Genomic DNA, 18,681 nt, shown 5'->3' on the forward strand with positions numbered 1-18,681 from the left:
TGCAGTACCAAACTGTCTTGATTGCTGTAGCTTTAAAACAGGTCCTCAGGTCTGGTAAACTTATGTTTAATGTTTATAATTTCTTGATCCTGGAATGAGTAGCATGGGCAATATGGAAGCTATCTTTATACATTCAGTGAAACTTGGGAGAATGAGACACTAGAATGTATGCTTTTAACTTTCAGTATTTTGTTTCAAAGGAAGAAGACTTATGTAAGTGGCTGAGTGTGTTCCCCAAATTATCTGACTCTCTACAGGCTTGTTTTCTGCAGGGAAAAGACATTTGGAAAAATATAGCCATGATTTAGTTGCCTAGATAATATGAAATTTTCCTCATTAAAAATAAAAGTGCAGTGTTTTTTTGTGTGTGTGTGCAATGTAACCAGCCAAATAATTATATTTTCCAACTTCCCTTAAAGACAGAACTGGTTCTTTGATACATTTCTAGAAAAAATTTTGCCCCCTTCTTCTTATACACTTCCCTTCTTGCTTAAAGTATTGTCATGCTGTCTGGAATATTGAGCAATCATGTATTTGTAATGGCTTAAGCTACACTTGGAGAATACAGACATGAGAATGAATATTATAAGCCAAAAGAAGTGACACAGAAAGATGGAAATACGGATATGGTTGACACAATTAAATTATTTAGGTATTCTTGGACTCTACTCTAGACTTCTTGTCATATGAGAAGCAGCTAACACTACTTGTTGATCTAGCATGGTCTTGTATCCCATTTCATGCAGCCAATGAAGTCATAATAGGGGCAACTATTACTCACTACAGACCTCCTTCTCCCACCCATAAGGATTATCTCATGAAGTGTACTTATTGCAGAATGCATAGTTATTTTATTAGTGTTAAATAAGTATCTCAGTGTATTGGTGTTTCACTTTTAGGTGAAGTGGCTCATCATTGTTTAGTTACTGCTAGTAATTAAAATACCCAAGTTTCAAAGAATAGTTTTGTACATGAGGAAGGATTCAAGGTTATTGATAAAATATGATTGCTTTAAAGGATTTACATTCCTCTAAACTTTTATGAGTAAGAGATAAAATGAGATGGTTTTAGAGTTAGCAAGCAATTTTTTATGTAAACCTGGTCATTTAGGCAAACTAATGCATATTTGCCTTTGACAAATGAACAAAAAAATAAAGCAAATCAGAAAGCATCAATAATAACAAAAACAGGTAAAATCACAGTCCTAATAGAATTTTAAATTTAAAATAAAATTTACAAGGTAGCAAAATACCAATATTGAAATGAAGTACAAAGAACTAGTAGCTCAATTTTCACCATTTACAATGACTCCTCAAATTGCTAATTTACACCAGGCCATACTCATTTTAACAACTTTACAGTTTCAAAAAATGCAAGAGTTTGTTGTTGTTGCTTATTTTTTGTTTTTTGTTTTTAAGTTGGAAACGACATGGAATGAACTGCTTATATTCTCTGTAGTTAATTTTGGAATGTCTCCCACCTCTCACTTAGTGACACTGATTTTCTTCCATCTGTTGGAAAACTAAATAAAATGTGAGCTGTTTTCCATTATGCTTTGTAGAAATGGCAAATGCAAATACTTAGCCCAGTTTTCTTGGAGTTAAATATTGTGACTTTTTGGTTTTTGGCTCATGTGTTGTTGTTTTTTTTTTTTTTTAACAAATTTCAACATTTAAGTTGTGTGATATTTAAATTTTAAAATGTATTAAATTACTTAAGCTATTAATAATAAAAGAACTGACTAATATTTAAGTTCAGATATTCTCCATCATTTCTTTGGATTTAATATTATAGCAAGCCAATAGAATAATTCCATTGAAGGAAAACCTTAAAATCATGCTGATTCATTCAGTCTTCAATATTTTAAAATTAGTAAAATAAATTCATACATACATGCTTGGGAAAATCCAAATACTATACAGAGAAAATAATCTACAGATAAATATATTAAAAAGATAATTGAGATGCTAATGGGTCCTATGAAGATAATAAAGTAAAATAATGTGATAGAAAATGTGTGGGAGGGGCTATTTTTGATAGGGAATGTCTGAATTATAATTGGGCTAAGATCTTATATAATTTAGGATAAATGTACAGCTCCTATAACAAAGTCCCAACTGAAGTTTAAACCATTTTTTCTCAGTAATGTAACAGTCTTTGGATTCATAGTCCATGTGGTTGAGGTCCATTTTTTTTCTGTATTTTGGCTTTTCTCCATCCTCACACTCCCACCCCCAGGACCTTGTCTTAATCCTCATGTCAGTAAGCATTCAATATTAGATGTAAAAGATTCATATTTCAGGCAAAGAGAAAGAGAAAAGGAGAAAGGAAACACATATTTTATTGCTAGGGCACCACCTAAAAGTAAATCAAATCATGTTTATTTATATCCCATTGGCCAGCACATAGTCACATCTGGTACAAATGAAACTGATAAAGGATTTCTTCACTTTTGCCAGATACAACATTTGAGTTTCATTCCTAAGGAAAGACTGGATGGATGACTAGCAGACTTTTACTTGAAATGAAGAGAAAGATCAAACTCTGTTAAAATTTTGGAAGATGGTTTTTAGACCATCAGTTCCTCAAATATTTTCTCATTCTGCACCAATTACTTTGGCTTTTCTTTCTAGAATGCTAATGAAATGATTACCATACCTTCTGATATTGTCCCATAGGTGCCTGAGCTCTGCTTATATTTTCAATCTTTTTTTTCTTTTATTGTTAAGATTCAAAAATTTCTACTGATCTATCTTTAAGTTCACTGAGGCTCTTCTATACCCTTTCCACATCTACTATGAAGGCCATGCAGTGAAGCTTTGATCTCATATGTTGTATTTTTCAGTTATATTTATTTCCACTTGGTGCCTGATTTTATAATACACTTTCTATTTCTCTGCTGAAAATTTCTATTAATTTTTAGAGTGATCAACTTTGGCTCATGGAACTTGGTGATGAATTGCTTTAAGTCTGTCAGATGATGTTAACATCTGATTCATCTTGGGATTAACATTTTTATTATTATTTTTTCCCAATGTTGGGCAGATTTTCCCAGTTCTTTCAATGTCAAGTGATTTTGGATTTCTTGGGTATTTTTCATGTTATGTTGTAAAAATCTGAGTCCTGTTAAAATTATTTGAAGATTTACTGTACATTTTCTTTTCTCTTGTTTGTTTGAGCAGGCAGTGGACACAGGTTCAGATCAAAATTTTCAATTTGCCTTCTGTAGGCAGTGCTTCCGAAGTCAGTTCGGGTTTCAAAGACTATACTCTGCTATTTTAGTTTCCTTGTGCCTGTTCATTCAAGGCTTTGTCTAGGACTTAGGTGTTGGTGTCAACAATAATCCAGTTCTCAAAGCTTTTATCATGCTTATTGGTATCAGTTCTTGTGCACAGATTAGGGTTAGCCAAGATTTTTGTCAGTTCAGATAGAGTTTTTAGATACCCCCTTCTCCATCTCTCACCTTCCCAATCTTTCAGCCACTTTTTGGTCCCCTGTGACCCTTTTTCCCAGTCTTCTGGTTTGTAAGCCAGAGTTTCTCATGGTTTAACCCTTTGTGCTGATGCACAGTTTTGCATTACTGTGGCCACCCTCGGACAAAGCTAAGAGAGAAAAGAGACAAAATAACATGGATCTCCCCCACACTCTTTGGGACATTGGGGTCCCTTTCTTGATTCCAGAGGGAGGGGTTTTACCTGAGATTTTATAAACCCTTTCTTGGGACAGGTGTGATATAGAAAAGGAAAAAAGATCTTCCTCCCAATCCATTCTCTGGCTGATAGATGTCCTATTGTCCTGTCTTTTGTCTTGAAAAACATAATTTTCTTTCCAGTTTTCATTGTCCACTTCTTATACTCTTAGGTAAAAGCCAGGAGATAAAGGAGAGAGGGGAAAAAAAAATAAAGTCGTGGCATTTTCTTTCTTTTTCAAGTTTGACTTCCCTCAGAAATCATCTGCTATTATTTACTTTCAATAGTCACGTAGTCATTCTTTGTAATCTGTCCAGAGGTTTTATTGTGATCAAAGGGGAAGATAGGCTCTGATAAGTTTAGTCCATCTTAGTCATCCTTGAAACTCTTATTAATTTTTAATATTTTATCATTGATGATTTATTTGTCATGCTACCTTTTGGTTTACATTTTTGGCATATAATTTGCCAAGTATATTTTTCTGGGCTTCAGTGAGGAAAAGGGAAAAGGGTGTAGAGAAGAAAATTATGGGGAAATTTAATATAGATTTCACTAACTTTAGGTCTACTCTACGTTTAAGTTATTTTATACCCACTTTGCAAGGACAACATGTGAAATAGGCAATTACTAGGGTTTCACTGATTTGTGCTATCTGGTTGTGGCCAGTAAAATGATGGCATGGTACCTGTATCTCGCATTCCTCATTATTCTCACTTCAATGCTGAGCTGACGTAAGTAATATGTTTTTTTCAACTTTGACTACTCAAAATTTATTTTCTAGAATTAAAAATAACCTCATAACTTTATAGGAGAAACAGCAATGATAAAAGCATATTAGATTCTAACATTTAATTAAGTATTTACCCAACTTGACCATCTTTACACTTCCTTCATACTTATGTAACTTTCTAATATATCTTTGAAATATGATTGTTTCCTAGCACAAAAACTACATAGCACCCCACAAAATAGACAATAGAAAAAATGTATACCATGGAGAAGATTTTTAATAGTAAATTAAAGTCATATTGCAAAATTTTTCTGGTGCATATTAACATTCTGAAAGATGCTTTCAAAACCACCTTGCTTTATTATACCTCCCCTTGGTAACTATGTGTGAAATATTTTGATACAATGAGGAGGAACATTGTCTAAACAATTACTTTTTCCTGTTAGTAAACTTTGTATGACTCTATTACTCATAGTCTAAATTTGGACAAAGCAATGGATATAGCAGACATTCAATACTATTCTGGATGGATATAACCCAATCTATATAGCAATATATTTCCTGGAATTGTTTTCAAGAAAAATCCTGCACTTTTCCATGAACAGTAGTTCTCATGTACAATGTTAACCTCAGAACTGACAGGTCAGGCATTCCTATCCTCTCATGTCATGAATACTGGTCAAAATCAGAGCTTGAATTAAGTTCAAGGGACTCCTTGTGAAAAAAAAACATTTTTAAGGATTCATTTGAATTTATGACAATTATGGTGATGATTATTGAACAAAAGAATTCAACTTAATAAATTCTATTAAATGCCATCTCTGCATAAGGACCTGCACAGAGACTACAACGATAAGAGATATATAGAAATAGCAAAATTGGGGCACCTAGGTGGCTCAGTCGTTAAATGTCTGCCTTTAGCTCAGGTCATGATCCCAGGGTCCTGGAATTGAGCCCTGCATCAGGCTCCCTGCCCAGCGGGAAGCCTGCTTCTCCCTCTCTCACTTCCCCTGCTTGTGTTCCCTCTCTCGCTGTGTCTCTCTCTGTCAAATAAATAAATAAAATTTAAAAAAAATAGCAAAATTGATATCCTTGTACTCAAGAAACTTATAATTTTAAAGGGGTATTTTAAGATGTTAGGAGAATATTTTTGATTACTAGTGGCTATATAAGAAAATTACTTTTTATTGGGAACTTACTATATGCCTGGTCCTCTTTTCTGCACTTTAAGTTGTTATGCTGTTTTATGTGAAGTATTTTCCCCACAACAGAAAGATATAGAGTTTAGTTTAGTCATTTTCCAAAAACCTTCAAAAGCTTTAGTAATTTTCCAGAAGAGATTCAGTATATTCAAATTCTTGTCTGAAGCCTATGAAATACTATGAAGCCTCAAACAGTATTTTGGGGAAACTTGCCATTATAATTGTAAACAAAATGCCACAAGAATTGAGGGGGAAAAACCCAAATCTACTTGTTTGATCTCAAGTAGTTCATAGAAGTGGTGGTACTTGATACTGGTAGGATTTCTTTAGCATGTAGGAGAGGGCGCTATATATAGAAAGTTGAAAATAACCTAGAACCTGGAAGTTGAAAAGCTAAAGAATTATTCAAGGAACTGCTAATGTTGGAGTTGTAGTGTTCACAGTGAGGTAGTGATATAGAAAGAGTAGAAAAAAAGTAAGTTTAGGTTGAGGAGTTTGTCATTCATCAGGTAGGTGATATCCACTGTAGTTCATTGACAGGAAGAGTGAAGTCATCATGATTTATCAAGATAAATCATAATTTCTTAGGTAAAATATAAGATGGAAAAGAAAGAGACTGGAGGAAACAAATCTAAATAGAACACTATTATATAAGAGTTGAGGCAGGAGGATATTAACAAGCAGACAGATGTGAGGAATATTAGGGGAGGTAGAATCTATGGGACTATAAAACTTGCTAAGTATTTTTTGTAGCTAGAATAGGGGGAGACATTAATTAAATAATAAAATTTGGGCTGTTAGAATTGAAAGGCCAGAGGTGGCCATGAGGGAAAAAGAAAAAAAAAGAGATAAATGTTTGAGAAGATGATATTTTATGTTGGATATATTCAATTTGATGTGAGAATGGGGTACTGATGTGATTTTATCTATTAAGATGATATTTTGTAGGGGGATATATTCAACTTGAGGTGAGAATGGGGTACCTATGTGCTTTTATCTATTAAAACACTGGAGATTGTTTTGGGTTTGGGCTGAAGATCTAGGCAGGTCTGAGGCACTTCATTATGTAATATCTACAAAGAAATGATCATTGAAACTCTCACAGTGGGTGGAATGACCCAAAAATCAAATGTATAGGAAACAAAAAATTTCAAAAGTACTGTACATTTAGAATTCTAGAAAACAAACAAAAAAATCAACAGAAAAGAAAATCAAAAGCTGTATTTCACACATTCACACATATAAGCAGAATTCAAAAAGCTGAAAAATAATTGTAGCTCCCCCTTTTTAATGCTTATGTGTTATGGCATATTATCTCACTTACTCTCACCAACATTCCTCTGAAGTGGGGCTATGGTTATCCCTTTATAGAGGAGAAACTGGGAGCTCAAATGGCCCAAGAAACTTCCCTCTGGTCACACAGCCAGTGGGTGGCTGAGTCAAGATTCACACCAAGCAGCCTGTATCTAGATTTTTGTACTTTTAATTTTGATGTTTTGCTATTTCTTGGTTATGGAAAATAACTTGTTTTAATAAAAATATTTTATTTTACAAATATGCAGAGTTGAAGATTTATAGTCATCCTTGTTCATAAGTCCTTAGTTTACTTTTGTTATCCTTATAAGCCTAAGTGACCAAGAGGGAGAGAGAAGGATTAAAAGTCAAATAGGAGAGATTTCCAAATGTAGTGTAATCTCTTTAGGGTGATACAACATCACTAACATAAATATAGATATTTATATGCTATTAATTCCATTTTCCAAGAGTGAATCCTGTACAACTGATATAATTTGAATTTGTTATGCTTCTAAACAGTGCATGTAATACATTTCTTAGTTTTAAATTATTCATGTCATACACACAATACATCCAAAGAAGTGTGGATCCTCCTGAGAGGTAATTGTTTTTTGGGTAGCAAACAAACTTTTTATTTTGGTATGAAGGCTTTTGCCATGCTTTAAGAAATTATTAATGAGGAGAATAGGATATCTAGGTATTGAGATAAATGTTGAGAAAACCACAATGCTCTCTGTTATACATGGAGAGAGATTCACATAAAAACTTTAGGGCATCAATAAGAGGATACCAGGAGCTTCCTGGGAAGGTAAAGGGCTACAGAAGAAGAGAGTCAAGAGACATCAGAACTACAGTCCCAAAGGAAGTAGTTGGAGATTTCGCTAAGGAAGTGCTGTGTGCTCCACATCATAAACCCCTTGTTCCATCATGGTTATAGAAGATTCAGTAACTTTTAAATAGCTCCTTATGCTTTGATGATAGTAAAGTTTGGTTTTGGCCAGACCTGAAGAAGAGGACTGTGGAGTTATTACATACGAGTCATACACCTAAAGAACAGAATAGCAGGGAAAATAGGTGTGGGCTCTGGAGCCAGACAACTTAGGTTTGGATCTTGCCTGTGCAGCACACTAGCTATGTAATAGTAGATAAAGTAGGTTTTTTGTAAAGATTAAATTAGATTATCAATGTAAGGGGCTTAGAATAGTGCCTACTGTGTGGAAAGGATTCAGTGATTTTCACTTCCTGTGATGAACTTTGAATAACTACTTAAAGAATATTTACTTAAAGTGGTGTTCACTTATTCATTTGCCTGTGCCAGGTCATTGGGTTAATTCTTTATTCTGATGAACTCTGACTTATTCTTACCTTATAAATTTTATTTAGATATTCCAATATTTTCAGCATGAAAATGTATTATCTTGAAGTTTTAACTTCTGTTACACATCCTTTCTAGTTTCAATGTTATCTCTGTCCTTTTTACAATTCTCTCTTATTTAGATTTTAAAAAGTTTGTCTATTTTATTGATCTTTTCAAAGAACCACTTTTGGTTATATCTGTGAAACTTATTTCCTTATTATTTTCTGCTCTATTATCTTTTAAAATACAAGCTACTATTTTTTTAAAGATTTATTTATTTATTTCAGAGAGAGAGAGAGAGAGAGAGCAGGAGGAGGGGCAGAGGGAGAGGAAGACAAGCAGACTCTCCACTGAGTGGGGAGCCTAGACTCAGGGCTTGATCCCAGGACCCTGAGACCATGACCCTAGCTGAAATCAAGAGTCAAGATGCTCAACCAACTGAGCCACCCAGGTGCCCTGATTACTTTTTGTTTTTATCTCTATTTCTAAAAGTTGTTTTTGCTTCTGTTATTCTTCTAAGTTTTGGAAGTGTAGATGGATTCCTTTGTTTTCAGTCCATCTTAATTTTAGATTAATACATTTATATCTTAATATATTACATACAATAGTTTGGTGACATAATATAGGGTTTTTTAAATATATAGGTATTACTACATACACTTAAAATACTTAACAATTTCAATTTTTATTTCATTTTTACTCAATAATTATTTAATGATTCCTTAAAAAACAATACAGTCAATATGACTGGATTGAGGAGGAGAGAAATGGTATCCTTCTTTACTATTGTGTGTAGTTTTGTGCCTTTTCTATTAATCCTCTACAATATTTAGTGCATCCTTCAATGTAAAGAGTTATGTTTTTAGCTTTCAACTATTTTCTTCTATTACATCCTTGATTATTTCTACTCTCTTTTATCCACTTTTAGAACTTTTTATTTATTTTTATTTTATTTATTTATTTTAGAGAGAGGGAGAGTGGGTGGGGAGGGGGGGCAGAAGGAGAGGGAGAGAGAGAATCTTAAGCAGACTTCCCACTAAGCATGTAGCTCAACTCCGGGCTTGATCTCACAACCCTGAGATCATGACTTGAGCCAAAATCAAGAGTCAGATACTTAACTGACTGAGACACCCAGACACCCCTAAAATATTTTTGAAAATACAAATAAAAAATAAAAAGTTCCTTCGGATGCCTGGGTAATTGTGGGTTGTATAGTAAGAATTCTTTTTTAAAAGATTTATTTCTTTATTTATTTTAGAGAGAGAGAGAGTGAGCGTGAGTGGGAAGAGGGGCAGAGAGAGTCTCAAGCAGATTCCCCGCTGAGCATGGAGCCCAACGTGGGGCCCAACACCTGGCTCGATCCCATGACCCCAAGATCATGATTTGAGTTGAAATCAAGAGTCAGGTACTTAACCCACTGAGTCACCCAGGTGCCCCTGTACAGTAAGAGTTCTCTTGGAACCTTTATGAGGTAAATATTAGAGTAAATGGTCCCTCATGCTGTCCTTCTATTCATCTTTCAGAATCATTCTGCGCTTATGCAGAATTTAGACACACCGTCATGCATGACTGCCAAGAACACACACTCTGGGGGCAGATTAATTAGGATCAGATAGCAGTTAGTTCTCTTACGTCTTAGCTGTATAACCTGAAGGTTATCATTTAGTCTTTTAAGCAGAAAATTTCTCACCAGCTAAAATAAAATAAAATTGAACTACCAATATTTATTATCAATTATTTTAGAGATTAAATCAGATAATGTATAAGGATCTAGAATAATGCCTGTTACATAAGTTTTTGATATTTGTTAGCTATTATTGTTGTTGGTTGGTTTCTCTGAAATTTTGGAGATTCTTAATAGGGGCCAATAGTCTCTAATGTAGAATTATGGATGATCTTCTCTGGGGATTAGTGGCTACCTACAGTATGGTCTTACCTTTTTCTCTCCAAGCACTGGGTCCGCTGCTATAGTTTTACTATAAATATTGCTATTGCTAATGTTTAGGTCAATCTAGGAAAGAAGGAGAGCCGGGCCCCACCTAGCTGTATCAAATGCATTTCCCTGGTTTGTCACCTCCAAAACCAATGACACTGCTGATTGACTTAAGGTCTGATCTGCCCCAATATATTTTCATCTCTGTCATATTTCAGCCTGCATGCATTTAGGGTTTAAGTATCCTCCAGTTTTATTTCTCTATATTTTTACCCATGTATTTTCTAACCCTCAGAATTCTTCAGTATTTGTGTACCACTGAAAATGCACTAATTTTTCAAACAGATGAATTCTTCTTTAAAATATATTTTCTGTTATCTTGTGAGTTTTTGGAGTAGAAGGAAGACTTTGACCCTCTTAACCAATCTCAATAGATTTTTGGGAGTGTCCTGAAAATAGGTTTTTCAGTTTATGTTTGATGGTCTACCCATGCTCCATGCCTAAGCTTCTATGATTTATTGCAACTAAATGGCTCTAGTGGACGTTCACCCTTGGATGTGGGGACTTTCCAGTTCCCAGTTCACCCATAGACATCAGCGTTCTAGCAGCATTCCCAAGAAGCTGGTCTCTATTCTTGAAGACCCATACAGACCTTCTCACTCTTTGGTTTCAAGGAATCAAATACTTGCCCAAACCACTCTCCTGTCCTTCAGCAGCTGCTGTTCTTCTTCAGCAGCTGTTCTAATATAGCTGCTTGAAATGTATTTACATTAGCCACAGCCTTACAGGCATTAAGCCATGTTTCTTACAACTCTACATTACAGAATAATATTTTCTCTCTTATGGTAATCTTGAGAAAAAATACAAACAGTCCTTCCATATTGAAAAATATATATCAACTATTTTCAAAGTAATCAACTGCTATTTAATCTTAATAAAATATTACATTCCACTTAGCTGATAATTTTGAAAAGGAAAATAAAGGGACTAGTATTATTTAGAGGTTTTTTTCTGCCAAGTACTTTAAAATATTTTATTCTTTAATTTTCAAAATAATTCTATGAAGCAAGCATACTCTCATTTTACCAAAAAAAAAAAAAAAAAGATTGAGTTTCAAATATAAGTAGCTTGTCAAAACACCAAGAAAGGCTACATGATGGATCAGGGATATATAGTCTATGGGACAACAGAGTCTATTCATTCAATTTCACATAAGAAACTAATAAATGAACACTTTAAACAAAACATTTCTTGCTGTTTTTGAAGATTTACATGGATGTCATATATTACAATATAAAAATATATATGACTACAAAATAGACTCAACAAGAAATGATTAGAGAATATGATATTTCTCCATTGGGGGAGGGTGTTATTCAAAATGTACACATAAACATTTAGCCTGAGACTAAACATAAAAAAAAGTTAATATTCCAATACTTCATTCCTTTAATCTAGTTGTCTTTAATGATGAAACTCTAATATGCTTAGTTCATTTTTCTTTAAACATTGAAATATGTCAAAAGATTAGTAGTTTAAAAATCATGATACATTTAGAGTCTTCTATGACTCCACTATAAAAATAAATTTCAGAATAGAGGGGTTACAAGTACAATGCCTGTAAAATTAATTTGTATTATTAGGCAAGTTATGTTTTAGCTAAAGCACTGAGTGATGTTAATACGTGCAAAATAGTATCATAATATTTATAGCAAACAGAGTTGAGCTTTGGTACAAAGGGGGAAATGAGATTCCCAGATCAATTTCAAACTATTGTATTGTTTGAGTCATTTCAAATGCCTCCTCTGGGACTTTTCAGATTGTGGGGTTCAGGGTAATTATGCCTTCAATACACATGGACGTTTTCAGGATATAATCATTAGTAAACATGGCTTGTGTGATTTATCATTAGTTAAGGAAAATATTCATTGGAAAATCAAATAATGAAAATGCCATGTTTCTCTATAACTTAATAAAGTCAGTACAAATTATATAATTTGGTGGCAATTACATATGCAGAGTAACACTGAAGAAAGTCAACATGGGCTATTATTTTAAAAATTGCCATAACCTGAATGGAGTCAAAATGTACTTACTGAATGTGTTTAGCCTCCCGATCAATTGTGGTGGTATATTCCTTGAAAAATAATTTGTTTTTAAAAATTGTGTCCTTCAATAACTGAGCAGAAATGATTATGATGTCTTCTACTTATGCAGTATGTGGTTTTCAATTTAGATGATAGAAATAAAGACTTGATTTATAGTAATCCAAAGGAGAGAAGAAATATTTGCCCCATAGGGCAGAAGGTGGGAATATTTATTTAAAGATGTCATTGAGAGAACCGTTGTGTTGGATGATGTAAATGATTTATAATTTTGGCTAAAAATAAGATCCCTCTAATCACATCTTCAACCAATTAATTACTTAATGTTCCAAAAGTTTGAAATAAAGTGGGAAATCTGAGTATATTTTTAACCAAGGAGTTTTTGTTTTTGCATTAGCCTACTTCAAACTTGTTGAACTTGGTAAGCTTATTTAACTTATTTGAAACCAGCATTCACTGTGGCATGAGCTTGAAAGCATTGAGGGAATTCTGTTGAGGTCAAATCAACCACCAGCTCAACCTGAACTTAAGAAAGTGAAAGCATTCTCAAAAATAATATTGCCAGAGACTAAACTGTTAACTTCCATTTCAGCTGGCAGCTCCAGCCTTTTATTGTTTTCAGGGTACTAAAGTACAATTGTGTAACTGCTTTCCCTCTGGAACCTCTATAAAAATAGATGCATATCTTAAAAAGCTGTCTAAGGAAGTAGGGTTTTAAGTAAACAACATAATAACTTGTCTTAAGGCTAATCAGAGTTTTCAAATATCAGAAAAACAAGAGAAGCAGTTGGATTGAGTTTTTAGTTACTACTTCTTTAAATGAAATAACTATAGCCTAAATCTTTTGAAATGTAAAATAATATAGCTTATTTGAAATTCTCATAATTATCAAAGGTTAGCATTTTGTGTATTTCTCTCTATTCTCCATGAAAGTGTCTCCAACACACACTTTAAGCTAATGGACAATACATTTATGAATGCATGGAATCACAAGTAAGTTAGTAAATACAGAAAGCATTTCGAGAAAAATTGAAATATAATAGATATGTAGATAATGACACATTTCAGCTGAGAGTGTGCAGTAGTTATCTTCCAAGCAAAGCGTAAAGCTTGATTGAACAAAAGATAAAGTTAATACTTTCTAATAAGAACAGACTATTATAGATCAGTGAAACTGCAAAACAGAATTCTAAGACAGGGACCAAGCCACATTATCTAAATTAACATTTTTCCAGCATGAACAAGAAGGGCCACTGTAGGAAAGCAAGAGCTAAATAGTATGGCCTGCATTTAGTCAACCTGAAGTAATTATTAATTTATGGTTGTCTGTGATTTTAATGAAAATGAAGGCTGTGAGAAAAGAATTGAGAGAGATAATGTGCCGTGAAATTGAGTTTCATTTATTTAGGGGGCCACCTTTTCCTTTTTTGTTGTTGTTAAAGGAAAGAAAGTTAATGCAAGATGTCCACATTAAAATTTCACTAGGATTATGTAACCGCCACGTTAAATGGTAATCATTATATTCGAGGCAGAGTTAATGCAAAAGAAATTGAAGCCTGGATTTAGGGCCGATTGGCAAGGGCAGGAGGAAAAAGCCACCGATGGGCTGAAATTAATGTCAGAGTTATAATTATTGTCTTTACAGATATGACGAATCCAATAGCTATTTCGTCAGACATTTTATTCTTGTCATCATTTGAAAATGCCCCTTTTGGTGATGGCCTTGTTGGAAGGAATATATTTCAAGAGTAAGGAGGAGGCCACAGGAGGCAAAACAGTCATCAAAATGCAACCTCTTTCTTTGACCTCAAAGTGTTTCTAAATAGTCTTAAGAGTGACAAGCCTTCCAGAGAATAACAGACATGTCTAGTGTAATAGTGTGGAAAGAACAACAGTTCATGAATTGAATTTTGTATCTTCACGCTACAAAAATAACAACTCTGTTTCCAGAAACATTTTCAAACAAGAAGTTGAGTCATCGGTCTAAATTCCTTTCCTAATTACAGTAGTAAAAGTAGCGTTCAATGACTGTTCAACATTTCTTTTCTCTTATGAAAGGAAAATTCATTTTCTGATATTTTAATTTCCAATTTTAGGAAATATAAGAAAAGAATCTAAAATTTGGGCAATGTCAGTATTTATTCCAATCTTAGATGTGAAAAAGTTCTTTGCTTTAGAAAAACTTAGGTGAATTCCATGGAATGGAATGCATTAAAAACACTCAATTTTTCTTGAAAATATTGTTATAAAATATATTTTATCATATATATGTTATGTCCTATGCTTTCTAGGTTAGACATAAATTTATCTATTAAGAATATATTGGCATTGTGGGAAAAACAGAAAATACCACTTTAAACAATAGAAATTTAGTAGAGTCACTATGCCTGCCTGTCTTTCTTTCTGCCCTCCTTTCCTTCCCATATTCCCGGCTGCCTGCCTTCCTTTCTTTCTCCTTCCACTGAATCAGCAAGCATTTACTGGGCATTTATTAAGTGTTTGACGTTGTGCTGGAGCATTGGGAATACACATTTAAATAAGCCTGTGTGGCTCAGTCTTAAGTGTCTGCTTTTGGCTCAGGTCATGATCCTGGGTCCTGGGATGAGCCCAGAGTTGGGCTCTCTGCTCAGTGGGGAGTCTGCTTCTCTCTCACCCTCTGCCCCCACCCCCTCCCACTCATGTTCTCTCTCTCTCTAATAAATAATCTAATAAATAAACAAAATCTTAAAAAATAAATAAGTAAATAAGTATTACCTCCATGATTAAGGAGCCCATGTGTACAAAGGATTCCATGTTGCATATGGTAGGTTTCTGCAAAAGAAGAAAGCTCTAAGTAAAATTGAGAGAATGTCTGGGATGGGAAGGAAGGAATTCCTGTTTATTTTAGCATTTGAAAAGCACCTCCATGGGTCAGAAGGAAAATAGAGTAATTGAGAAAGTTGGCAGGAAACAATGGAGAGCAAATGTTTACTACTAAATGGGAGAACTGGAATTCAGAATACCATCTTCCAGAAGTTACCAGAGATCTAAAATATTGGGAGTAATGCTTAGAAGAGTGTATTAAGAAGGCTACAGTAGCAACTGAAGCCTAAAATGGGAGAAATGTTTATAAGTCTCACCATTTGGTGCCTAGGAATAAAATCAGCCAGATTTAAGACAATAGGGCAAGGTGGAGGTGGGTAGAGATGGGGTAAAGTTCCTCTCCTTGTGGAAGAGAAGATATTAGCCATTTTTGTTTGTATTATGTAAGTTATCTACTGGGACCGAAGTGTAGAGAAAGCAGTGTGGAAGTAAAAGCAACAGATACATTTTACTCCGTGAAGCAAAGACAACTCTGAGCCCCCAAGTGGTCTAGTAGGACTCAAATAGCAGAAATTCTGGATGATTCTGATCTCAAAGATCCAAAGAACTTACTTGCCTACATGGTTTGCTAACGTAGGAAAGAGTCTTAGGCTGTATTAACATGTCTTTCCTGCACAATTCCCTATGTATTTACACATAAGAACAACTCTCCATATGAGACTGATATATAAAATCCTGTGTGGACTTGGGATAGTTAGCCAATGACTAAATTATCACTCCAACTGCTACTCCAAAATTTCAGGCATTAGAATATCCTGAAGTAAGAACTTCCCAACCCAGAGAAGAGTTGTCATATTTGATATAATATAATATAATAAGGAGATAATAGATCTTTTTTTTAGATTGAAGTATAGTTGACACACAATATTACATTAGTTTTACAACGTAGTGATTCAAAAAGTTCACAGGTGCTACAGCCCAAGTGTAGCAGTGTATTGATACAAGTGTATCACTGATTGTATTCCCTATGCTGTACCTTTTATAAATGTGATGTTCATTCCAGAACTGGAAGCCTGTACCTCCCACTTCCTTTACGCATTTACCATCTTTCCTCCGCCTTCCTCTCTAGCCGCCATTAGTTTGTTCTCTGCATTTATGGGTCTGTTTCTACTTTTCACTTGTTTTGTTTGTTTGTTTTATTTTTTAGGTTCTACATATAAGTGAAATCATATGGTATTTTTCTTTCTCTGCCTGACTTATTTCACTTAGCATAATATCCTCTAGGTCCATCCATGTTGTGGCAAAGGGTAAAATTTCATCCTTTTTTTATGGATGAGCAATGTTCCAGTGTGTGTGTGTGTGTGTGTGTGTGTGTGTGTGTGTGTGTGTGTGTGTATCACATCTTCTTTATCCATTCATCTATCATGGACACTTGGTGGCTCCATATCTTGGCTATTGTAAATAATGCTGCAATTAACATAGGTGTGCATATGTCTTTTTGAATTAGTGCTTTCATTTTTGGGGGGTAAATACCCAGTAATGGAATTTTTAGCTCCTATGGTAATTCTGTTTTCAATTTTTTGAGGAACCTCCATACTGTTTTGCACAGTGGCTGCACCTGTTTGCATTTCCACCAACAGATCATGAGGGTTCCCTTTTCTCTACATTCTTGCCAACACTTATTATTTCTTGTCCTTTTGATACTAGCCATTCTGATAGATGTGAGGTGATATCCCATTGTGGTTTTGATTTGCAGTTTTCTGATAATGAATGATGTTGGGCAGATGATATCTTGTTTGAATGGAAAATATTTCTTTGCCTTCTTAGATAAAATAAGGAGAAATAGAACTTCTCTCTTAAAATGGAAAAATGGTTTTGTAATACCACCTGAGCTGATCTTAACTGTAATGTGCATTGACTAAAATACAAATCAAACATACAAATAAAAAATAAAAACTTTGTAACAGTCATTTAGAAAAACTTACAACTTGTTCATAAACTTCTCTTATTTTCTCCTTTGCTTCATCATCCCCTGGTAACTTAGCTTATTGCTAAAAGAGACAGCTCATGATTTCCTGAAAAGAAGGTACTTTGAGCCTTCTCTTTCTGCACATTCTTGAACTGAGTGCTGTTTCTCCATCTCCTGTTCATCTTGAAAATGTCGCTGGTGAAGACTTTCTTAGTACCCACTCTCAAACTAGGTGCTCTCGCTGTACTTTCTTCTTCCTGAAAATGCAACACTATCACCTCTTGTTCAGGTTAGTGGTACCTATGATCCTAGAGGATTTCATACATGCTTCCTTCTTTAAAGTACCAGAACATTTTATCATTTAAAAGACACATGCAATAAATGATGATTGGATGCTATAACTAAGGAAGCCAGGCCATAAAATGAATTTTGAGGCTCATGATATCTCCTGCTTAGATAATGCAAAGATTTTGGAACAGTCATGGACTCACCTTAAAATAAAATTGAGTTGTCCTTATTCGTATAAAGATCTAAATATATTTGTTCATCTATGAGGGTGTCATAGACAGGGAAGGGTAAACATTTCGAAGAGGGAGACATTGAGCAAAATATGAGGGTGTCCACTACTATTTCTATTGTTCCACTAAGTTTCATCAAGAACACGATAGAAAATAAAATATTTCTCAATAAGAAATAATTATAAAAAAGTATTATTCGAGATGGGTTGAATCATTATTGAAAGGATAAAATTGATTTGTACTAGCACCATGCATTTCCTTCAGATTACTTTCTTATTGGAGAGAAAGAAATAATGAGTCTATGTTGTTATGTTTTCAATAGGTCAGTCATAACCTAGTGCAGTTTAATTTAATTTTTATGTTTATACAATGATGAATGAGAAGGAATTTATCATGCTGTTAGATATTTGAACCTAAGAGAAGATCTATTTCATATTCTTGAGTCAAAGTGCAGAAATCTGATTTATCTGCAGAGACCAAAAAATATATATATAGTCCACAGCAATAATTTTGTTTTTCATTCTTGTATTCCATTATGAATACTTTCAAATGAATTTCCCTTCTGGATTTGCCTACTGCTAGAGTTCAAACACCTCTTTAAGCAAAGTGGCAATAAAAAGCTTTAATAAATGCAAGCCTTGCTGAGTGAGGAATCATTAGTGTAGAGGTGCAGAAAAACACACTTTCTTATTTGTAGGAAAGTGTTAGGAAAGCAGAGTGTGGAAGTAAGAGTCATCAAAATGCAAATATAATAAGCTATTTAAATAAACAAATCTCACAGTAATATGGTGCACTAAATCCTGTTTTGTCTTGTCTCCCCCAAAGTAGAATTTTCATTTCTTTTCCTACCCCAGTCTAAATTTTTGTTTACTTTAGGCCCCTTTGGAAAACTTCCACTTTAGCAGGGTTCACATGAGAATAACTATGAACTGCAGAATTTGACTCTCTAGTGTTGATAATTTCTTACTTCCACAGATGTCTGTTTAAAAAGGGAGCAGGAATTTCACTGGTACTCTTGACCTTCTTAACAGTACACCCATCTTACAGGAGCCCAGGGGAGAAGAAAAACGTGACACTTGA

Source organism: Zalophus californianus, chromosome 3, assembly GCF_009762305.2.
Source record: "Zalophus californianus isolate mZalCal1 chromosome 3, mZalCal1.pri.v2, whole genome shotgun sequence".
NCBI lineage: Eukaryota > Metazoa > Chordata > Mammalia > Carnivora > Otariidae > Zalophus > Zalophus californianus.